At 24.2% G+C, this 26,914-nt stretch overlaps 1 protein-coding gene across 5 annotated transcripts in view; it reads left to right on the forward strand.

Annotated features, from left to right (window-relative positions):
* LOC132921344 (tachykinin-like peptides receptor 99D) overlaps positions 1–26,914 on the forward strand; it is a 218,958-nt gene that overhangs the window by 13,265 nt on the left and 178,779 nt on the right. For 3 of the 5 annotated variants that reach the window (XM_060984322.1, XM_060984325.1, XM_060984326.1), the window contains exon 2: positions 22,816–22,987. The exons of 1 other annotated variant lie outside the window; for it this stretch is intronic. The gene's annotated coding sequence lies outside the window, so the exon portion shown is untranslated. Of the gene's footprint in view, positions 1–8,468; positions 8,535–22,815; positions 22,988–26,914 lie in introns of all 5 variants that reach the window. One more of the 5 variants, XM_060984323.1, reaches the window with a different exon arrangement.

Here is a 26,914-nt window from a genome sequence, read left to right on the forward strand (position 1 = left end):
ATTCTTTAAACTCATTTCGAAATAATTTATAATAAATATAAAAATACTTAAAGCAAAGAAAAACTAATACATGTTCCAAAAAATTTACTACATTTCTTAAAAAATATATATGGTAATACTCTTAAATTTATTTTTCATAGCTAAAAGTTTGGTTTTTAAATAATTGTTCAACTCAAATTTATTATAAAGTTAAAAATTAAACTAAGTTTAACAACTTATTATTTTGAATATTTTTTTATAATTAAAAATAATGGAGGATATTAGTAATACTGTTTAAGTATAAATAATAGTTTTTATAAAATTCATATTTTAAAGTTTTCTACCTATAAATTTTCTTATGTTTTTTTTTTGCAAGGCTATATCTTGTTGTTGCAACAAGCAAAAATTGAGTCTCCTGCGTATTTGATATTGCATTTTCTTTAATATTGTGTTCTATTATTCCCATAGCTTCATTTATAAGATAGTGGTATGAAAAAGTATAATTAATTACATTTTTCAATATTTTAAAAACACAACGTGATCAACGATAATTGTATTAATGGTAGTAATTATCTGAATATTAAATTAAATTTAAAACGGTATAGTGTTTTACAAAATATGACAATTCGCACAGTGATTTATTTAATAAAAAAATTGAAACTTCATATTAAAGAAACATCGGCTTGATATTATAAATAATAAAATAAAAGTTGTTACTTCGTTTAAAAATACTCTTCCTGTTGATACAGTTAAGAAGATTAAAAAAGTTATGGATTGCTTTTACTTTCAAATACCTCATTTTTAAAGTATAAAAAAATAGCTATTATAATAAGTGATAGGTTTGAGTTTGTATTTAATATTTAAAATGATATATGCGAATGATGGAAAAATAAATAAATAAAATATATAAAAGTAAAATAATTATTTATTTATTTTAAATGACGATTTTTGTATTACGCATTTACATTATTTCGTATTTTTGTGAATGTTTTAGACTGATGTTTTATAGTTCATTTAATAAATGATAATCATAATGATGTATCATTATACAATGATAAAACATACGTCATACATACATAAGTATTATATATTTTTAAAATTTTATTTGTTAATAATTCCGTTAATAATTAAAACCTATACTAAATAGTAAATTATCGAATGATATACAAACTCAGTTAATTAATGTTTTATTTTTTGAGACTATTAAAATGTATATTGATCAATTACTTACTCGTATTATAATAAACAGAACATAATGTTCTCAGAAGATTAATTTTACATTGAAAATAATGTGGTATATCTAATTATTTCGTTGTATAATTATTAAAGTATTTCAAATTAAAGAAGCTTAATCTATTATAAACATGTTCATATTATGTAGATAATTGGCAAAAAGAGCAAAATCAAAACTTTGAAAACCCAAATACTGAAAAAATGTATTTATTTTAAATAATTAAATAAATAATGTTATGATTAAATAAATGGTCATTTAAAACCATTTTTTTAAAAAAAATTTTAGTATTTTTTTTTTTAACACTGTAAATTAAAATTGTGATCTATTCTAATTGCTCTGAAGTAATTAATGTTGTCGGTAGGGTCTAAACTTAATACCACGTAGTGTTTTTGGCCCAATTTCCATTCTTTTTTTTTTTTTTTTTTTTGAAGAGTTGTAGACTGTAGTATTTGCGTTAAACTGCTCATTTGTTATGTCATGAAAGTGTTGTTCAGTCCCTTAATTCCTTAATTTGAGCTTCCACGATAGTAGTTCAGTGGTGTAATCCTAAACAAATATTATTTATAAATAAATAAAATTTATAAAATAAATATTTAAATATTAAATAACATCTTAACAAATCATCTACTAAATCCACTGAGCTAACTTTAAAGCCCATTATTTATTCTGAGTAGATCTTTTTTGAGCTATTAATAACAATTCCACGCATTGGTCGGAAGATTTGCGGGCAGTTTTTCTTTGATAAACTAAAAATTTATTCTGATGACCTATATAATGATATTAAAATTGTAATTTCATTTTATTTCCAATGTTATTATACTGTAAATCTAAAACTTCTATAAAAGCAGTTATTGCTTAATTTCCAGGAAATAAGGTGTTCGAAAAATGAGAAACAAGCATTAATTTTTCAACAAATGATTATTATTACATATTATACCTATTTCTTGATTTTCATTGTTCTCTAACAACTTATTTTGTCTCTTATCGGAAAATATCTCAATCAAGGTTGAAATAACTATTTTCTTTGGTGATTATGTCATTCTATAAAACTATTTTTACTTTACAGTCTTTAAATCTTGAATTACATAATTTTTAAATGTGTAATTACTATGAACAAACAAATTTTTATATATATATATATATATATAAAAGTAGTTCTAAAAGTAGTTAGAATACATTCAAAGTTTATACATACTTTACACTACACATAATATTAATAAATGATTGAAGATAATTGAATGAAAATGACTAATTTAAAAATAGTAATATATTTTTTAATGTATAATTTTAAATATAGTGAAGTTTTCCCCTCTTAAGCCAATCAAGACATTTAATGATTATTATTATATTATACAATTTACTTATTATAATTTTTTATATAAATTGTAAATATAGGTTTTTATGAATAAAAAAAATTTAAAAAAAATATAGTGTTATTTTTAGTATTATTGTCTTAGGCATTCTGACATTTCAATACAACTGTTTTGACTAATTTTATTTTTTATTTTCGTGGTTTTGACTACTTTTTTGTTCTAAAATCATTATAAAAACATTGCTATTATAAAATCGGTAAAAATGTACCTGTATTTAATTTAAAAATCATCAAATAGCGTATATAGTTTATTATAAATTTAATATTGAACAAAATCAAACATTCTGTTTTGGACTATAAAAACGAGTATGTTTTTAACGGTAAAAAGTACCATGTAAATATTTTCATATTGAATCCTTTATATTGGGTGCTCATCGTATCCTGCATTCCTGCCACCTCTCGACTATATTCTGCTGTGTTGTATTATATTATTTTAAATTTGAAAGCAGTGATAAATCATCGCAGATGTTCCTCCCGAGTAAAATTCAGTTTACTATAGGTAGTACTATAGTAGTATAGTGTTTATGTCATTTTTCAAACTTTAAGTGCTTATAAAAAATATATATACGAGAAACGATTTTCAAAGATATTTGAAATATACGTAGTTGACGCATGATTAAAATTACACTAGGAACATTTTAGAGTTATTAACAATTATAACAATTAGAATTATTATATTTATACTCGTATTTTATTATGATGTAATTAATAATTAGCAATAATTTTTTTTTTTAAGTGACATTGAATTTCGTTGTTACTATATAAACAAAATATATTTTATAGATGGTTTAATATAAAAAACAGCAAGTGGGTTAAGTATAATACACGTACTCTTTTTGTCTGAAATTGTATTCACATTCCACACATACGCAGAATAAATAATAATTATTAAAATAGTTAAATCACTCTAAAATCAATAGACTTTTAATTGCACTTGGAATTTAAATAAAACCCCGCGAATATTACTCTACAAAGAGTTTTCGGCGATAAAAAGTTGAATAAAGAATACATTATTGTAAACACGTTTTTTCTACTCAAGAACCTCGATATTATTATGTATGGGAGACAGACATATTGTATGATAATCCTTTAAACACTGTCAGCGTCGTGTTAATACACTATAAAATACTAACTATTATTTTTACTTTATGTAAAGTTCTTATAACGTAGTAATAGATTAGTTTATTGATTAGAAGATTTTTATTAGAACAATGCATATTAATGATGGGATAATATGAACAGTATTAAAAATATTGTTTATATTTATGTGTCCGAGGATTTTGCAGGTATATAATTATTTTTCATAATCCTTGATATGGTTATTGTGAGCTTATAAAGTATTTTTATAATAAAAAAAGTCAGATTTCGTTGGGGTGAACCTTTGTTTTTATATAACTTCAATCAAAACGAATATGTTCAAAGTACCATTTTTTTTTAGTTTATTTATTTTTATTAAAACTATTCAATAGTTGTAATTATGTTTGTATGAATATATAACTGATTTATAGATATACGATATTATGGTGATGGGAATACATTATGATAAAACGATAATACGCAACGATTACAGATAACACTAATTAACAGAAGATATTATACATTCAATTTGTTATTAATTAAGCTAAATTAATCTTATTTTATTGCATGCTATAACGATATCTCATAATATTATATGTGATCCCATTTGCAAATTGAGGGTTTCCTAACTCACAACAGATACGGTTACTACTTAATTTCATAGTTAAAGCAATTCTTCATACTGATTTTGTTTCTTTAAAGTTTTATTTTATACTTTTTATATTTACAATATATATTTTATCGTTATCATCACTACCGTAGTATCATATATTCATAACTTTTTTTTTTTTTTATCGAAATCTGAAATAAAATGATGGTTTATTTGTACAAAACGAATCAAATATTATTCTTAAAGTAATATATTATGATTTATAAAGGAAGTATAAAAATGGATGTATGACAATAAGGTAACTATTTATTGCATTGTTATATTGTACGTGGTTCTTGTTATTGTCAACAAAACCATAAACATACATAAAAAAACTATACTACCTATACTGTACATGCATATTATAAAAACAAAACAGAATAAAATACAGCCGATTTTGATGTAATCTTATAAATGTAATGGTCACTGGTGAATAAAATAAAATGTAAATAATCGAAAAAATATATCTACGTATACGAAGTATATGTAGGCCAAGTGATGGAATTTTTATCATGAAAATAATGTTGATACATTTTTTTCTATAGATTTAATTTATTATGTAGATATTATATAGTATAAAAACTAAAATTAATACATTTTATAGTTAAAATAAGGGGTCATGCAATATTATGAACGGAAAAAAAATTTACCGAGAAAAAAATATGGTATGATTTACGTAAATTTACCCTACCAAATGACCACCTTTAGGTGGGACGTAACTATATTAGTACTGATAACAGTAAATGAACACATTAATAAATTGCATATATTATTATTGTTGAATTTATTGGTAAAATTCTTATAAGTCATCGACTTAAAAATAACCTGTCGTTTTGAGCAATTTTCAGGTGTCGGTCTTCAGAAAGTTTGCTTCTGATATTTTCCGCTGAACTATAGTAATTATGGATTGATGTCTTTCGTACAGCCTAGCTGTCTCCTGGTTTGCGGTCGTAATTTATTGTCGACTGTCACGGCCACGGAAGGGCGGTGACCTATAGTATTTGTTTTTCATTTTTTTTTTTTTTTAAGTCATTTTGTTTGCCTAGGTCCCTTACTTGATTTGGTTTTCATTTATATAATATTATTTTAATATTTCTCTTATTTATTTAGTACATAATTATTATGTTTAATTTGTGTACAGTTTTTTTTTATGCAAGCGCAATTTTCTTATTCTTTTGACGAAAACGTGTACATACAGTACAACTAAATTTATAATTATTTGTTTTCAAACTGTATGAAGATGTTTTATCGTTCAAAGTTTAGTTGTTTTGTTTGTACACAGATAAAATCGTGTCAACTATTTAAGGAATTGAATTCGATATGTACTACCTAAAGTTTATAGATATGAATTTAGATAGACAATAATACGACAGATATAAATATAAATATAATAATAATATATTATATTAAAATAAGAGACACGATTTATGTGGTTTTTTTTTTTTACATAACAAACCTGTTACAACAATGTATTTCATTGTTAAAAGTCGACAGAGTCTATGAATTTTCGTCTCATTAATCTCAATATTTGGCTCGTATAGTCATATTATAGCCGTGTGATAACTATCAAAGTAAATGACGTAAAAGCAGAACGAACGCTTATAAAATAATATTATACAGCGCATGATCTGTGGGATAGAAGCCAAGCAACTGTACGGTTTTAGCCAATTTTTTCAAAAGTATATTAAATTTGTATTTTTTAATATTAATCAAGATCAGCAAAATTATTCATTACGCATTGAGGCTTGTAAGTCAAATATATATTTCAAAATTATAAGTTAAAATGTGTACTTAAAAAGCGTAATGTAATTTCTAAAATATCTTAAGTTATAATTATTATTGTCTTGTTAATTAAATTAAATCGAATATAGTTATCTTTAAAATTTAATTTAATTTCTGTGTTTTCATCTAAGATGACTAATTTGTATTGAATTCTATGTAATTTCTTAAAATATTATTTTAGAAAATGTCCGTTACTTGATTTATGATCTAATGCAAATATAGAGACCTGCTTAAATGGAGTTTTTAAACATTTTTTTCAAGTTTTTTAAAAATTTAAACTTTGAAAATAGGTTCATTGCAACAATTATAATATAAATTATTATAATTTAGTAGTTATTATACTATACAAGAAATATAATTTAAATTAATTTTGAATTATACAAATTATTTTAGTTTTTGATATAATTTAAAATAGTATATAAGCTACTATAGGTTCTGGTAGTTTGTAGATAGACGTATTAAAGCTGCTTCATTTACTCCATTTACCAAGAGAATCTTAGTTAATGTTGTATTTTTTACATTTTTATTATTATTTATATTTGCTAAAAGCAATTAGTGATCAATGATAACTATTATAATACTGTAATACTAGAGTAGATAAATAACAAAAATAAAGTATTCTTAATAAATTAACAACTAATATTTTTTCCCAAAAATATCTATGCGTGTAGAATGGAATGACTTTCAACAAGCATTCTGCATACCATATGTAGAGTATGGTGAATAAATTAGTTTATAAGAATTACAATACACGATTTAGTTATCAGATTTTATTTGCTGAAGGAAGAGTATAACTTTCGAAAGTGCATTTTTCAAATATTGTTTTTTCTTCGAAGACCTCAGGGACAGTAAAAATGATAAAATTTTTTTAAAAATAGATTGGAAGTAAAACATAGAATGTACCTCAGTCCAATTTTCCCGAATCATATAAAAATATAGTCGATTTATTATATGAAAACTTTACATTCCTTCTTTTCAACAAAATCGATTTTAGTGATTTTGTTGTAGTTCAGAAAATATAACTAGGAACATCCCAAAAAGTAGAAATTTAAAATAAAGTTTAGAAAAATAATAAAAATATTTTACAATTTGTGATTTATACAATAACAATTTCAACTATTTAAATATTCTAAAATTTGAATTATTTGTCATGATTCATAAATACTTACTATATTATTGTAACTTTTACCAACATTTTATGAAAATCAGCTTTAAAATATTTTGTTATAGTCGGTTAATATTTAAATTATGGCGAAATAAATTATTTTCCCAAAATTATTACACTGCTATTGTAAATTTGTTGATTTATATTTCTTATGATAAATTTGTAATTTTAGGAGAAATAATTATCAACTATAATAAAAACATTAATATAACACTTCATCTAAGCCATAGGGTAATTTATTATTTCCACTATAATTGAAATATCTTATTAATTACCTACCAGGGCAATAATATAATATTATAATACATATACATACTACATACTAGCCGTATAAGTTACGTGCAAATGAGGATAGTCTAGAAATAGTTATTTGATATCTGTTCTAGAAAGTTTATTAAATGATATCATTGTTAGGTACGTTTTTAAATTAATACTACTCTGTACTGACGTGAAAAGAGTGAGACGAGTCTATTGTTTGTTTTTTTTTGTATTCAATTTGTTATTTTATTTATTTTAAAGCCGTATACACAATAAGTAAAAATATATACAATATATAAACTAAATAATATTTAACTTCCTAAAGTTTGTATTATTATTTAGTAGTTAGAAAAACGTGTTGTTTTTTGACTGTGTACTAAAATTAAATCATATTTTTTTTGTTTAAGTTCAAAGAACGTTCAAATTGCATTTTAGTGGTAAACCCTTTTTATAAATCTGAGTTATTACTCTATACTTTTGTTCAAATTACTCCCTGGTTAAAAAATATATTATTCCAAAACTGTAATTGATGGCATGCTATGTTTCCTAATAACCATTTTTATAATTTACATTTCATGTATATTGTTTAAAATCTAAAATTTTATTGTTTAAATTGCCTTCTAACTGGTTAAATCGTCTTCGACTGTTGGGTTTTAATTTTAATTTTTGCAAGAATTTATTGTTGTATTATATTTTATTTTAAGAGCAAAAAAATAATTACAGACGGTTATATACTGTTATTGTCATAAAAAAAGTTACAAATTCCTATGTTTACTATATTAACACTTTTTAAATCCATTCAATATTTGTACTTCTAAATGTGTTTTACTATTATTTATTATACAAATACTGTGACTAAATATTTATAACAATATAATATAATAATATATTTGTTATTATATAGTTTATAACTTGGCATTCCTTCGATAAAGTTTCTTATTATTTGTTTCAGTTTGTTTTGCACCGTAATAAAATAACTTGTTTTAAATGGATTTAAAACTTTTGAATTCAGACATTAGTAAGTATAAATTAATGAAATAACTTATGATTCTTGTATGACCTATAGCTGTAAAATTTTAACAAATTAATCAAAATGATTGCTGTGAATTTTAATATGTTATGATATTTTGAAAAACAAGTCGATTATTATTTTACATCAATACATATTATAATTCTGTTATAATATGCATAATATGCAAAATATAATTTTAATATTACAATAGAGAAGTGAATCCAAAACTTATTTTCTTTTTGACTTTGGGAATGTTTTTACAAATAATTCTTTGTGAGTCGTTTACATTTTGATATTTTTTCAATTCGAACTTACTATTAAATAAAATCCTGTACTTTGATATCATATATTTTTATAAACTCAAAATTATTTTGTTGTTAAATAATCACTTGCATAAACATAAATAATGAAATGTTTAGGATATGGATAGAACTTGCATAGGAAATTCTCGTTTTTAATAAAAAAAAAAATAAATACATACTTTTTGTATATCATGTAGCTATATTACTACTAATAATATAAATAATACCATTCTCTTTTTTGGTTATTTATCTTGGAACTCATATTAAATTATATAATGTATCATATATATATATACACTTTACACTGTGCTATATAGTATACAGATAACTTTATTTTATAATATTACATTGGTACTGTCTTTGTTTTGTTTTTACGTGACACCAATCTGTAATCTTTGTATAAAAGTTTATATTTTATCTGTAAGCTAAAGATTCATCTCGGAAACTTTATTTGATGGAAATAAATTTACGAAACTCTAGGTAAAATGTTTAACTGTATAACATTATAACTGCGTATGTTATAAATTTATAATACTATGTATGATAATTATTTAAAATAGATAAAATTAAAAGTTATTCAATAAGTGTACACCATGTCAGTACAGTGTCGTTTATACGATTTTTTTGGAGTAAGACATAGAAATTATTGATATATTACATACCTGGAAAAAAAATGGTGGTAAGGTATTAATATATAACTTTTATATTACATTTTTACCTTACCACCATTTAGATTTTTTTTCTTACTCCAAATAAATTATCACAAAATTAACTTTTAAGCACCGGTAATTGAATATTTTTGAAAAATGAGAATAAGTTTACTTAATTGTAGCTAGTAGAGGAATATTAAAATAATTAGTTTTTATAACTTTTTTCAATACTTCGTTGCACTCGATATTTCTTATTCAGACTAGTTACAGAAATACTTTAAACCCAAACATAATAAAAATGTCAATATTATCATGTTTTTAAAATTGTTAAGTTGTAAAACGCATAGAACTTTGACTAAATATATATTGTACGTTATAGTGGATACTAAATACAGGTAATTAAAGGGTAGAACTCAGTAGCGTAATATAACTCATTGCTTGTCAGTTATTTAATGGGCCAAGACTAAAACAGTACATAGTAATACACTATAACCAGTACTTTCAAAGGATATAGATATTAGAGATACAAAATCCAAAATATATTTCTAATATATTTTTATTATTTATTAGTTTATTATTTCCAACTAATTGAACTACAGTTTGCACATCTAACCCACTTGAAATATTATCAAAATATACATATAACATATCATACGCGTGATTCTTATCGTAACAAATATTTTAGTATTAATATTGAGCATTCTCTTTTTTTTCCATCGTTATTAGTATCAAATCAATCATATTTATTACATAGAGGATTTATAATAATTGTTGTAAATTTACTTACCACATGTAAGTTTGTTATGTAATTTCGTGTTAATTCAATTACCTATGTATTATTATAGTTTGCCCACCATTTGGTGTTTATACATTATATATCTTATTTAATATGTAATATATTCTGATCAATAATTTATTATGTATATATAAGATAAATTATTACATATTGTTTCAATTTGTAACCAAATATCCTAATACATTTCAATGTTAATATTATTCAATTTTAGTTATAATATATACTATACCTAGTACATTATTCCAATAACTATTATCCTTACGTACAATCTAATATTTAATAATGTCATTATTTTCCTTAAGAGATAAACAAGAATAATTAAGTATTTCCTAATTTTAAATATGATCAAGTTAATCATCACTGCCTATTTTAAGTGTAACTTATAATAGTATGTTATAAGTAATTAATAATAACTTTCCAATTCCTCAATGTATATCTGACATATTATTAAAACAATTTTTCATAAACTGATAACATTTTATTTGTGACTGTGTTAAGCCAAAAAACAATTTTCCTTATTAAACTAAATATTAATACATGACATTCCGTGTCATCGCATAATTTCGTACTAAATCGTATTATTATTTTGATAAACAATATATGCTCAATCGTTCAACCAACAATCATATTATGAACATATGATTTAAGAAAATCTCAAATGTTTTAATAATAAAATATAATAAGTATAATATTTTCTTATCGTTGTTTTTTGGTTATATATGCAACGAAGAATTTACTACTTTAATGTTGTCATACTATAGACTCTTCTCTTCAAAATTGACGTCCCAATCCATTCTAAAACATAACTTATATGGAATGGGATTAATAAGTCACCACATATCGGCGTATAATTGCCGTTGAACATATTTGCATATCAGTTTAGAAAACAGAAGAGTATCTATTATACATAAATTATATAATATCACATATTGGTGTTATCTAACACAAACAAACAAATTATGTCGAATACGTTATATAATAGTTAATTATAGGAATTGGGGATTTAAGGCTTTGTCAACAAGTAGCGAATTCATGTACTCAGTAGTATGCGGAATCCCACATAGTGAAATATATTTTTATGATTTGAATATGTAATTCCATTGATTTTAATATTCGTATACTTAAAACGACGATATAATATTTTTATAATATTTTGCTAATAAGTATTGGTTTAACGATGATGTATAATTTTTTTTTTTTTTTATAAACAGTTGATTAATAAACTTTATAATATCATTTATTTAACTATTTGCATTAATTTTATTTCATTTAAATATCTTTTGGTTTCCTCGGGATGTAAGTATTGACTATACTATATTTAATCAGTATTTATTTTTTATGGTGGGTATCTAAGTATTTACGAAAAATATGTTTTATTTCTTTAATTTTTCAGTTGGGTTTCAACACTAATTTTAACCTCCCCCACACTCATAACTTAAACACACACACACATGCATACAAAATAGTGGTTTATAATTTTGTATGTGATTTTTATCAGTTAATTGAAAAAAAAAACAAAAGTGTTTGAACGCAATGACTGGTAAAGTTGGGTACGTGCATGAGAGATAAAATAATATTGGTGTTGATTTATTTTAATTAATTGTTATACACACAACTTACGTAAGTCATACAAAGTATAATAATCACACAAGTATCGTCGACATACAATACAGTTTTTGACATTGTTTTTGACGTGTGTAAAGGGAAAGCTGAAAATATATTTATTAACTATTGATATATTATAAAAACAATTTTTTTTTTTAATTCAATAAACGGCTTAAATCAAAAAAAAAAATATATTAATAAAAGTATAAAAAAAAAAACAATTTGTACAAGAAAATAAATGAAATTGGAATAACCCGAATAACCAATCGACTACAGAAAGTGTACGTCCAATTAAATTATTGACAACTATTTTTTTATATATTTAAATGAGAGCTAAAATAACAATATCTTACTAAAACACTACATTGAAACTCATTTTTGTTTAATAATATACTCTTTAGAAAATCGTTCAACCATAGTCTCTATACAATATTTTTTTTTAAGTTTCTTATAAGTATAGTCCTATTTTTATAAATCTGACAACGTACCCATGGTTAGGTGAGTTTAAAATATGGATGACTTATTTATTGAAGGTAGCCGACCATCATGTCTAATATGGTTTGAGTAGATAATTGTGTAATGGATGCATTTCATCATCAAACTTGAATATATATCATCTAAACCGATTTCTCAAACGCATTTAACTGGATAGAACATTTAGTTATTCTAAAATCCTTGGATTAATTTGGTTTTGGTGATCCCTACTTACATAGTTTTGCTCTTGTGAGTTGTTTTATGGTTGGAGTAAAATTAAATAACATTTTTTTTTATAATTATGAACAACAATATTATATTTTTAATTTTTATCTAACAATATATCATAAAATTGCTTTTTAAAAAAAGGCCATAAGGGATCAATAAGTGGTTAATTTTTTTAGTTTTTTAGTTGGTTTTTTTTAGCTAACATTATCGTGGAGTAAAACTTGATTAGCAGATTTGAAAATTATGATTTTTACGTCTCAAAAATATATATATACGATTATATTCGCACAGTTTATAATAAACGTAGATCTAGTGCTTAGACAATATTTTTACTGTTCCAGTTTTTATAATATTATGAGCCGACTAATATAAGGATATTAAATGATAAATATAAATAACTGACGTGTCTCACGTATTTAAATTAATATGTATAATATGGTGTCCAAGTGGTGGGATTTTTACGACCGTGTCTGAAGTCATGCACGCATACGTACACGTTGTATGTGATGGGCGCGGACTATTATTCGTTTATTATTATATTATATTAGTTTTATTATTATGATGGACCCGCGGAAGTTCTATGATCGTAAATCGCAAAATAATTGCGTCGTTGTCATCGCAATGCACTTTTGCTTAACAATAAAAATAGTTTGGTATAAAAAAGTATTATATTATTGTTATAGCAGTTTGTTCAATAATAACTCACATAATATTGTATATTATATTATATATTAAAAGTAATGAAAAAAAAAAAATAAATAAAAAGAGAATAGTACATATTTTAATGGAACGTCTGTTCTACGAGAGTTGCGCTTGACAGAAAACGTGAGTCAATTTCGTACGATCACCAGTACACAAGGAATACGTATAAAACAAGCGACAGTTGCCTATACAGTTATATTATGTTGGACACGTCGTGTGACCGCTCAATAATAAGATACACGTTAAGCCCTTAAAATGTTAAGATGACGGGATAACAAGTTTTTATACGACTATATTATTAGAGTTAACGTTGAAGTATTGAAACGTTTTATGTTATACAGAGATGCATTATCTTTTACGATCATTATGTAGGTAACCGTACAATATGACGAACCGTGTAAAAAATCAACCTCAAGTTTGTATTATGGTATCTAATCACACTTCATACTTCGTATTAAAATATTATTTTGCTGATCAATCAAAATACTTCGAATAGGTTGCACGCTACACAGAACTTTTTTTACTTTTACAGCGGTATCAAGGGATATTCAATTTGAATAAATAATTTCATCTGTTATTTCGTTGAAGCAAACTATATCCATACAACACGTCATACTACGGAATTTAAAATATTAATCGCGAACACATTGAATAACGCATTAAAATTATTTGATTAAAATGTTATTGGACTAACACAACTACCACCTAGTGGTATAATAACAATAAATAATAATATTAATAAAACATATTGCTAATTTAAAGAGCAATTTCGAAAAAACTATTTATTTATATTAAAAAAAAAAACTCACCTCAGCTTAATGTAGGTAATTAAAAACAATAATGAAATTCAGTGTTTTTAATAATTATACATTTATCTTATAAAATAAATTTATTCTCTAGTTTTTGTGCTTGAGGTTTATAACATTATATACCCAATGGTATATGATTAAAGTACTGTAATTATTGTCTTGATGTAATAAATTTGTAACCAAGGGTGTTATAATATTATTAGTAAAATATTTTATACTGTTATGTCGGACATAAAATATTTTTTTTTCATATTTTGTGTGTATAAAAACTTGTGGAATTAGAATACAAGAATTGTACGCGTTCTACGTATATGAACGTAAATAATAGTGTTTCATTATGTTAATAATTAGGTATATCGATTTAATAATAATTATAATGAGACCCCCGCCAATCACAATTAGGGAAAGGAGAGGTTGCATTTTGGGTTTCCTTTGAACGGCCCTATAGAGGAATAATAAGAAGATTAAAATTGTTAAAATGAATTAACTAAAATATAATTATTTTATTAATATTGGATCACTTGATGGAATGCAACACAAACTATATCTGTTCAATGCCATTTGCAACTACGCCTCGAGATTAATAAATTCATCGTATGCTGGCACATAAGCCCGGCATTTTCTATATGCATTAATATAATATATATATATACCATATGCAATGCAAGCGTGGGGAGAAGAACACCTGTTGTACTATGAACTTGCCGAGGGCTGAGATTAATCGACTCGCGGGAGTTTTGTCAACAGAGACGATGATGGCGGTATACGACTGTCGGATCTGGTCAGTGGCAGAAGCTTTCGATAATCTGTTACGTGATAAATATAGTATAATATATACACACGCCTACAGTGCCACAGTATGAGACTTAGTGGCCCTAGGAGATGGCGTCCATAGGAGCCGGAGGCTTGCTTATAAACACACATAAAATAGTTAAATAATGTTGTAAAAAAGAGTCTAATACTAAAAGCTAATAAAAAATAAAATAGTATTAAAATTATTGATTTACTACTTACAAATCTATTTAAAATAACGATATTGTATAAATTCAATTTTTGAGATTTCTCCATTTGAAAAATATGATAGTATATAACTACAACTACCAGCTACTGCACGTAATATATTAGTATAAATACTATAAATATATACTGGCGATATCATTCAATAGATCACGCGCTCGTTATCGAAGTCGATTATCGTTATTTAGTGGGTATTATTGTGCGTGTTTGATAAATTAAAATATATTTATATATATTAATAACATGGCCTAGTCTGCTTGTCAAAACTAAAAGTGCTTAAAATTAGTGGAACGTAAGATTTTTTTTATTATATAAAAATATATGTCTTACAATATAAAACTTAAAACAGCAATTCCTAAAACAAATTCCTTTCCAGTAAACGGTTGACTGTCATATATTATGTATACATTTCTCATTACGTATACTATAGGTATGAGCGCTTCACGCGAGTGAATATTATTGTGACTGAACTCGGGTTAGAACTATGAACTTTTTACACGACGAGTGAGCATCATTTACAACGTTTCAAGTTTAAACAGAACGTAGTTGGATTAACCAAATGGGGTGGATATAACCTATATGTCAAAGTGATATTTTTACTAACGCCAACAATAAATAATGAAATACGTAGGTATTTACAATAGTGTATAATACGTAACATGGACTCAATAGTTGTTTTTCGGAATATGTACTAAAATACTTAAGTATTGTTCAAACCAAATTTTATCAAAATCAAATGTAAATTGATATTACAACGAAAAATAAATTCTAAAATGACAAAAATATAGAATATTTACATGCTTTTATTATTTCTCATAGCTTGTTACTATGTTATGAATAATGAATAAAAACAATTTGTTTGTGTATATTAAGTTCTACCTTAGTAAAATAAAGTTACTAAGACAATTATTTCAGAGACAATCTAAAATTACGAGTATAACAACAATTTTAAATTTTTTAATAGAAATCGTTATTTCACTTGTAAATATTTGTCATATGTACATTTTTTTTAGGTCAAGTAAAAATATATCAAATTTTAAAGTCATAGAAATCTAAAAAAAAAAAAAAATCACACATTGTAAAATTAAATTCAGCTTACCAGAGCATCTTTAAAATTGTATAACTTATAGAGAATGTAGAACAAAAAACACTCATTGCATTTTGAATACGTTTTTCAAATATAATAAACCGTTATATCTTATATTAAAATACTACTATTACCAGTTCCCGGGGGGTATAGTGCATTGCGTCTTACTATGGTGACAAGATTGAAAGACTAATAATTTGGAACGATTTTCTGTTTTCAATTTATCAGAAAGATATATAATATATAAATGTATGTTTTTTTATTCACTATCTTCAGAACAAATAGTATATGTACTATTGCAGAAATTTTCATAAAACTCAAACAACGTTAATTTAAAAACTATTTTAAAACTATAATGACATATATGTCATTCATCTAAATATATAGTTCAAATATATATATATACGCATTTAAATAAATTTCATATATACTATGCTCTGAGTGACATCACAAAAACAAGAATATTTGACGGATAAAATTGGTTTTTACTCCATTGGCGTACAGATAAATTGTATTGCATGTGCAATAACGAATACTCTTAGCTTTTAACAATAGTATAATAGTCACAGACAATAATAAACTCTTATTATATTGATGGTAAAAAAAGTTGAATTTTTAAATAAACAAAAATGTAATTAAACACCTTTTAATGACATATAACAACATTATGAATATTATTATACATTTATATCATGAATAAATTTACGTTTAATTGCAATGAGGTAAACTTGAACATAAAACAGGAAAACAATCTGATTTAGACATAAAGCCATATTATATTATATTGAACACAATAGCAATAATTGAATTTGGTTTATTTATATTTAGTTATATTACATTTTAGGTAGATGGAAATTATGTTGATTTTTCCACCAAAAAGAATCTTTAATGTCTTAATATTTACGTTTACTGAGTTTATTTTCGACTACAATACTTATAATTATTATTAAATTACTATGGTATCAAAATATAATAAAATAATTTTGGGACGTCTTAATTTGTTCAATTATATTAGGTTATTATATATAATACTATTCTTTACCGAGACATATGATAGAACACAGATGTGAGTTTAAATCCGTTTTTATTGGAAATCCGTGATAAATTTAAATTTCATGTAAAGTATCTGCAATACCTTATTAATATAAAACTGTGATTTTAGCAAATTTTAATAAGCGTTTGTTGAACGTTTCTATAGTTTTTACTCGTGTATAATCACTTTTATTGTTGAATATGACACATTTTCATTATACAAATTACATTGCTGTCTATTTTTTAGTACGACATAGCTTAATCATTATAGATTTTAATATGTTTTTATATTTTGTGTCATAATACAATATAGGTGTTAAGTTTTTTTTTTGTTCTATAATAGTAAAATGGATTTATTATTTAGACTGAAAGACGAACATAAATTATTTTAATATAAGTTTATATTTTTAAATTTTTTAAATATTATTCGAAAAAATAACGAAAAATTGCATAAAAACCGATGAAAAAAGTGTAAACTATCGCCAACTTTTAAAATTATGTTTTGAGATAACTAAGCTCTGCTCGAGTATTATGAGCACAATATTCTTGCTTATAAATTAGACTTGTCAAAGTAACTAGCTAAGTCAATTAGACTGTATCAAAATTTGTTTTAAATTTGATGTGATAAGTGAAAATATTCAGTTTCCTTTTGCATTGTAAATCAAAATAGTTGTTTTCTTATCTTAATATTTTCTCAAAATTTATTGTTGTAGAAATATTTTATTATCTTTCAATCAATTACATTTAAATTATTATTTATGCCAATGTTTGTGTTTACCAACCGTAATGTCATAATGTAGAATTCTGTTATCTGTCATCAATTTTTGATTATGTGTTGTTTTGAGGAGACAGATCGAATTCAATTAAACCAGATTGAAAAATTCTCAATTTGGATTTTGGAGGTTTCACATGTATATGGATTCTGCATTGGTAGTTTCATTGTGAATTTAAATGCTAATTGGACAATGGTTATTTCCTTTATACAACGTTAGTGCTTAATACTCAAACGTCAACAAAAGTTAGTTTTATAATGCACGAGGGCACAGAGCCTATTATTATATTATATTATATTATAATAGTGGATAGGACGATTAAAGTACTGTAGAGTTATTTAGTCCAGCGAAATATCATGATTGTTATTTTCTATTTCTATTTATTGTAATTAGAAATCATTATTTGACTATTTTTCTCTAAACTTTGAGATTTGCATAATATTACAGCAATTTAAGTCACTCAGACATATAAAACGTTTATCGGTATTGATCAGTGAAACAGTTGCAGGTAACAAGAGTATTATAGGAGTGTACATAAGTAATAAGTATAGTAAAATTAAAATGTGGTGTTCTTACCTTTAAATGCTAATGAATAATTAATATGAAGTATAAATACAGTATATTTTGTTTTTTTAATTTACTGTTGTTACGTAAGTAGAGCGTTTGAGCGTTTCCAGTGGAAGTTTCACACTTTTACATTGTTTTATTTTCCTTTTGTTTACTTTGTAGTTAACTATTATTCTGTTCTTTTTTCTTAATGTCAAAACTGTTAAAAATGTCTTAACTGTATTTCCGGTTTTTTTTTTTTTTAAATTGGTAACTTAGAAAGATATTATCTCTAGAGGTGTAAGTTTTGAAAGATATGATCTATATATATGTTATACACAAAGAAAATTACATTTCATTAAATTATATTGACTGTGGTTTTGTCAAAAGAAATAGTAGTTTTTTTAGTTTTGATCATTTATTTTAAAAGTTATGATTTCTAAATGTGTGCAGTAAATAAATTTACGAAATTGACTGTTTTTTCTATAATACTAAATAATTTATAAATGTTAATATTTCTGTTAACTATGTTTATACAGTAATTATATTGTATGTAATTCAACACCATCTTAATTATTTATTTAGTAGGTTGCAAAGTGGTTGGGACCAACAATTATATTTAGTTTCGTCAATGTTTGTCATCGAAGAATTTATATCATTTTCAGTTTTATATAAAATATATATTTATTATTATGTTTATTTCTATTAATATGTTTTATTATTTTACGTAAGTACTCTTACTGCTTAGAGGTTATGGATTGGTATATTCAGGCTCTGGTCCTTTGTCCCGTTACGATTCTTAGGTGTATTAAATTATACACTTCTTGATCTGTTTTGTTAATGTTGTGTTACATAATATAGAGTGTTGGCAGTAATTCGGTATTGTTTTCTCAGATAAGTGGATTTTCTACAGTAGACACTCGTTGTGCGGTAGAGTGTAAAGTGAAATGTTGGTTTGTTATTTACTATTCGTGTTTTATTTTATAATTAGACATTTGACAAAATATATTTTGGGTATTCAAATTTTAAAACTTATTTTTTTTAATTATAAAGATCAATTCTTACAAACCTGATAACTTTCAGTATGTGTGATAATGATATATGTCCACGTAATGTACCATTGCATCGAGTATAGTTAGTGTTGATATTTATATTTAGGGTTAATGTTTTCGAAAATACATTGACAAATTTGTATCGAAACTGAATTTTAGTGTCATGTTTTTAATATTATTTTTCGAAGCACTTATTATTTTTTCTGCATCAAATGTGTGTTTTCGACCGTAGTTCTTCTCATAATAATTAGTACACTTGTAAAATCATCAATAACATTGTGTTAGTAAACTAACTTAATTCCAGGTTTTTTAGGTAGTACTGTAGATTGGACACCCTTTTACTTAACAATAGTATAGGTTAGTATCGAAAATTGTCTTATTATTAGTAGATAGTTTTTGAAAAAGTACAATAATTATTAAATCCATCAATATAATTTTAGGTGAAAATTATAATTTTTCAGTTCAGTATTTTCAATTAAAGTGTAATAATTTATAATGGTAGTAAAGGGATCACTGATATTAATTTATAATGTGTATAGCATTTTTATCTGATTGAGTTTGATTTGCATACATGGCTATGCATTTATTAGTGGTACATTGAATTATTTAAAGTAAGACGAACTTTTTCACAAAATTGTATATTTTTTATTTGCATATATACTATTGGAAGGAAGTATGATAATCAGCTACTTTGTAAATACAAGGTATAAATTTGGATTCTTCGTTTGATGTTCCTTGGGCGTATTATTATAATATATGAGAAAATTACATCTTATTCACTAGTCATAGCGCATACAGCATAATAATATAATAGAACTGTGGATGCAAACTATATAAATATAATATTACTACTAATTAATTGTTAAAATAAAAAAAGAGTAACAAATAACAAAATATGACGTTATATTTTTTGAGTTTATAAATTAGTAGTGTAAGAGTACCTTCAGCTACAATATTACACGTACACTATTATTTCTTTCTGTGTAACTTATTGGAATGATCGATTTCCTAGTTTCTTACTGTATTTTGTCGTTTTACTGTCGTACATCTGCAGTTCATTGCACGTAACATGCTACAATAAAAATAGATTCACGTTTTCAGTAAATATGAATTGGATGTGAGTAAATAATGGTTAAAACCTAAGTCAAGTTTTTTTTTTTTATATATGTTCCATCTTTCCTGAAAACAGTAAGTGATGTTGTACAAGTATAATATAAACATATATAATGTATGATTTTTAAATGAACAAAAAATTTGTTATTTTTGAATTTTTTCCATAAATTGTTGGATACATATTAAACATAAGTTGTTGTTGATGAAATACAGAAACTTTCGGATGCGTTCATAATATGCAATAATATTGACACATCACTCGTATTTACTGACCAACACAAAGTATTTATTTTACTGGCCACTGAGGTTACTCATCTAAACATTCAATCACTAATATACCGATTTTGAAGGTTATACAATACCCCTGATAAGAGACTTTTTTTATGGATTTTTAATATATATATATTATAATGTAAAATATGTGGTCGTATTAAAAAAAAAAACAAAAAAAAAGTTTATATATCTATGCGTTATGATTACGGTGCATGACGTGAGCGATCATAGAGAAATACATTGCGTGTAGCTATGAGAATATATTATTATATTTTGTTAATTTATAAGATATTCATGTATTTATGGCATTTATGCTGAGTATTTAAAATAGTTATTCATATAAATTATTTTACAACCAATTTCATTTTAAAAAGTTGTTCATATTATAATAAATAATTAATTTATAGATTACTTTATTATATTTAAGTACTTTTAAAAATCAATTATATAATTTACTGAAATTGATTATTAATAAATATGAAAAAAATATTAAATTTTTATGGTTAAAATGTACTTTGATAAATTATAAAAAATGGATGCTAACCACTAAAACGAAATTAGCAAAATCACTTCCTTTTCAAGGAACGAAAAACGTCTCATTTCCGCGATAAGAATTTGTAGAACATTTTTTCTACAGGATGCCACAATAATCAATAAATGGCAAAATTAAAATTGTTTATAATATCCCTTTTTACATGCAGAACTTTCACATAATATCAGATGGACAATAGACAATTGTGTAAAACATGGTCATAAATTATATTGCCTAGATCTGTGGTCGGAGACAACCTAACACAAACAATTAATTATTAAACTATCTACAATTCTTACTTTTACACGCCTTGTAGTATGAGTGTAGAGCATTATTTGATTTGTGTAATTTAATTTGTTGTTCATCCATCTAAACTTGCAAAATATATTCACTTATCATAACACGATACTATTCGCAGGTTTAAAAGAAAAAAAATATAGTATAACGGGTGGTCATTGCAAGTTTGGATTTTTTTTATTATAAAAGGTTTTTAAAGCAATTGATAGAATCTATAATATGTACCATATGAATCTTGACGTTAATCGTTATAAATACCTACTGTAAGTATAGAGGAATTCTATTATTTTTTGTAATTTTATAATATGTTGTGTAGGTAATATACTATATAGTATTGATGTTCAGTCATTCATAAAGTCACGACAATCGTTATTTTTTATTATTATTTAAAAGATAAAATTGAAAACAATTTCAAACCACTGGTCAGTATTTCAATTGGTATTTAAAATTAAAAAGACAGTACTACCTATATAAAGAGATTTTCTTTCACAGAGTTTTGTAAATATACATTTCTTAAACATATATTGCGTGGACTTTTAACATAGTTCTGCGTACCACTGAAAATGATTGTTACTGTTCTGACTGCCTTTGAACAAATGCATTATACTTTCAAAAGTGATCCGGTATTTTCATTTATTTTTTTTTTAAAGCTCCTTTTATTATGACCTCGACAGGCAATGTTTGATAGTTGGACTTTGAAAAAGACTTTTTTTGTATTGCATTCTGTTTAGGATTTACGCATGTTTTTCAATTCAAGATTTCAGAAAAATAATTATATTTTGTTATTTGTCAGTGAAAATTGGTACATCTATTCCTATATTTCAAAAACTTTTGTTTATTTTTTTTATTTCTATTTGTTAATAACACAATTAAATTGTACGCAGCGAATACATAATTGTATATTATGAACGCTTGAACTCTCACAAAAGAATATTATGAATTTATGAATATTATGGTGATGTGAAATATTAATAATTATATATTTTTTTATTTTTTTAGGCACTCGCGTGAAAATTATTTTGATTGATGATAATCATTATTAAATAATATTATAGTATAAATACCAAATAATGCACTCGATGGACGATGCGAAACAATATGGAATTATCGAGAAACGGCTCAAATATAAATAACGGATACAAAAAGCAACGTTAAACATTAAGTCATCAAGGTAATAGTGGTTTTTATTTTTTTAAATACATTTTTGCTTGGGCGTTGAAATGGGATTTCGAGTAAAATAGTAAAGATTCGTGGTAAAAACAAGTTAAAAGTGATAACACTAAAATTAATTGAATTCGTTCATCGAATTTCAAAATCAAAGGTATTGGTTGAGTTAAAATGCATTGTATAAGACGAAAGGATTTGATTGGAATCAGTTAATAGATGTATATTACGATATGTGGCTTAAACTTCAACTAATAAAGTTTTCTTCTCTTTGAAAATAACATGACGTGTTCATTTTTTTAAAATCCCGCACTTGTAATGGAAAAGTTTAAATTTTTTTCTCATTCACAGCGAAATATTAAAAATATAACGTTTAAAATATATTGACCTAAATTGATATGTGGAACGAGGGTTTCTTTTGACATACAATTTTAAATGGTTGTAATTGATTGATTATTTCTGTACGAAGCTTTGCAGGTGTTGTTATTATGATTTATAATATTATGGTAAAAAATATTTGAATTGCCTACATCTTAATATTTACATTAAATTTCTAGATATGTTCTTGTTAAGTTGGAAATCTTAAAATATTGTTGTATCCCTGTTATTTTTTTTACTTCGGCGCCGAATTCAATATTGAAAATAAAATTTTAAGCTTGAATAGTTTCACTTGAATTAATTAAATTACAAGCATAAGAATTGTATTTAAATTTAAAAACTAAATGTTATGTGTATGATATAATTACATCGGTGAAAATAATATTTGTAATAATTTATTTTTTATTTGTAAAAAAAGTTATACAATTAGGTGATACACCAATATAGTGTATTATGAAAATATTTTCATGTACGTTGTTGTCACTTACAACTGTAACCTAGCGTGCTTTCTAGTCTCGAGTTACTTTTCATTGAAATAATTATTAACTATATATACAGTTAGGATTGATTATGTCATGTCATGTGAAATGAAATGTTTAATGGAATAATTAATGTTTTAAGGACTACTAACTATATTTATCACGATGGGCTTAAAACATTTACTTTATTTATACTTTGTGATTATTCTTATATTTATAATAAATGTATTATAATTTTAAATTTATAATTAGTTTCATGTACTATTTAATATTTACCTATATAGAAATAAGTATATAATATAACTTTTTTTTTTTAATTTCTAACATTTTTTATAATATTATGTATTTTTGTATAAATGTTTAAATTAGTTGAAAAGTTCGTTTTAATTTAATTTTTAAATATACAATTTAACATTTGTAGAAAAATAATATGATATTAAATTTAACTATTCATACGGAAGTTATATAAAATAAGGATAAATATATAATTAAGTATATAATATAGAGATTAGTTATGACTGGTCAAAGTAAATATATGCAAACTAAGTTCTTATAAGTTATCATATTAATATTATTTTTATTGTTTTTATTTTTTACTAAGAGAATTAAAAACGAAAATTTTATTTGGAATTTATTTCTATTAAAAATTTGTCAATAATTTGTCAATACAATCAATAGACCTATTTCATCCCCACTAAGAGAACATGTCAATTCCTCACATTCTGATGCGACACCCTAGCTGAAACTAAGACTTGATTCACTATGGTAAAATATCACGTGGAGACGAGCAGAAAAATGTATTTTTGTTGAGTTAAGTTGTGGTTACTTACTAGATAAAATTTAGTTACACGATAATGATTTTATAAAAATCATTAAAATTGTTATTATTTGCTTGAGAGAACGATCATGCTAGTTTTTCAAATGTTGTTCCTCATTCTTATGCATTTGTTTTTAATATTTATTATTTATAATATAATATGACATTTTTGAATTGTTATGGCCTGATTGATTGTAGGTAGATATATTTTTGAATTAAAATCAGTTAACAGAATTTTTGTCGTACCTATTACTTGGTCCGTTAATAGGATTGACAAATGTACATACAAATATGTATACATTATTTATTGTTAGTATGACATAGTGGTGGTAATATGTATATGTGCGCTTGATATATTTTCTTTAAAAAACAGTCACACATACTAATAATTATGATAATTAACTAAGCACAAAACTAAACGATTTGCATGGACGCACTTAGAAAATCACCTACATTGAATTTCTTAAAAAGATCGGTTTTGAATAAAATAATATACAATATGGGTAACACGGCGTTATAGATAGGCAAATTAGGTACACGACACTTTTACAGGATTATAATTGTTCAGGTATTTATCTCTTTTTTTACATTTTAATTCATAAAACTACCAGATATAATTCAGTAAGTATATTATAATAAAACAATTTCAGAACTCTGTTTCAAATTTGTTGCAACTGGAATGTACGTTTTCAGGATTTAGAGAACTGCCGAGTCCTAACGAATGCTCACAATACTGCAAATAGGTACTATACAACATGGCGGTGTCACAAATAAAAATGAAAAAAAAACACTTTGTGCTAAGATCAAGATACACCGATACTAATTAATTAAAATATGATAACTAAAAATTATTAAGTCAACATTTATTTTAAATGCGTTTTTATTAAAAATAAAGATTGAAAATTTTTATTTATTACAATTTTTCTATACAGAACCAAATTGAAAATAACACTTCAATCAAAAAATGAAATAATTAAAATCAAGACTTTTTTTTTTAATTTTCCATTATAAACTGAGAACTAAGATCTTAAAAAAATACCTTTATTGTGACGACTAAACAAATTGCATTAATTTTTGTAAATCATTGTTTTCGTAACGTCGTTTTACTAATCATCACATAACGAATTATCTATTTTAGTATTTAAGTAGTATGTTAATGGTTATTTGTGTATCGATACATGCTTATACTTCTATTTAGTCTATAATATGCTACTTTCAATACTATCCAATGGCCACTGTTGACATTAGTTTATTTCAAATATTTATATTTAATTAAAAAAGCATAGGATGAAAAATAAATAATTATGATATTATAACCTTCTAATTACCAAAATTGTTGGCTCAATGGTTTAAGTATAATTATTCAATGTATGGGAGTAGAAGCAACATGGTCTTTAACTCTGAGACATTTGTAAATAATACAATATATTGATATATATAATCTTAAGCTGTATGTACGTTGTATTAAATAACATTTTTTGGTGAACTATAAAAAAAATATGATAAGTAAAATATCTATTATTGACTATATAAGGTATAGATATATAAATATTATAACAATTCTTCTGGAAAATGTATAGATAATCACAATTTATTTTTTAATAAAAAATTATTTTATAGATATCAGATAATAAACAATGTATTTGTTTTTGATATTTTGGGTATAGTGAAGTATATATTTATGTCTGTCATCACGTTTTAGAGCAAACAAAATTCTTCAATCTTCAATATTGAGAGCTGTTTCTGATAAAAAATTGTATTTTGTTGGTAGTTTGGATCCTGATATTTATTTTCTTAGATATTGGGAAATGCTAACAAATATTATTAGAAAACAAGAATATTTAAATAACATAATACCAGTTTTTTTGTCATTATTCATAAAGGAATATTCACTCGACTTAAAACTTTTACCTTATCCACATTGTTAAAATTTTCTGTTCATGAAATAATTTTAAAAATATTTTGGCTCTTTTATGGCTATTATTATAAATTTTAAATTGTTGACTTAACTTTTTTTCTGTCATAAATCTTGAAAAATTAATTCAAGCTTCATCATAACCTAGATGTTATTGCATAATTTAAAAATGTTAAAAATACGTAGACCCCTTTTTTTTTAAATAAAAATGTTGATACAAAAATGTATTTAAACACAAATAAAAATGTTTCTTCTAAAGATTTCAGTTATTTTGTTGTACTTAAATTAAAACACATTATTCGTAGATATTTGAAACTTTCATAATTGTATATATCATTATTTTCT

Source organism: Rhopalosiphum padi, chromosome 2, assembly GCF_020882245.1.
Source record: "Rhopalosiphum padi isolate XX-2018 chromosome 2, ASM2088224v1, whole genome shotgun sequence".
Taxonomy (NCBI): domain Eukaryota; kingdom Metazoa; phylum Arthropoda; class Insecta; order Hemiptera; family Aphididae; genus Rhopalosiphum; species Rhopalosiphum padi.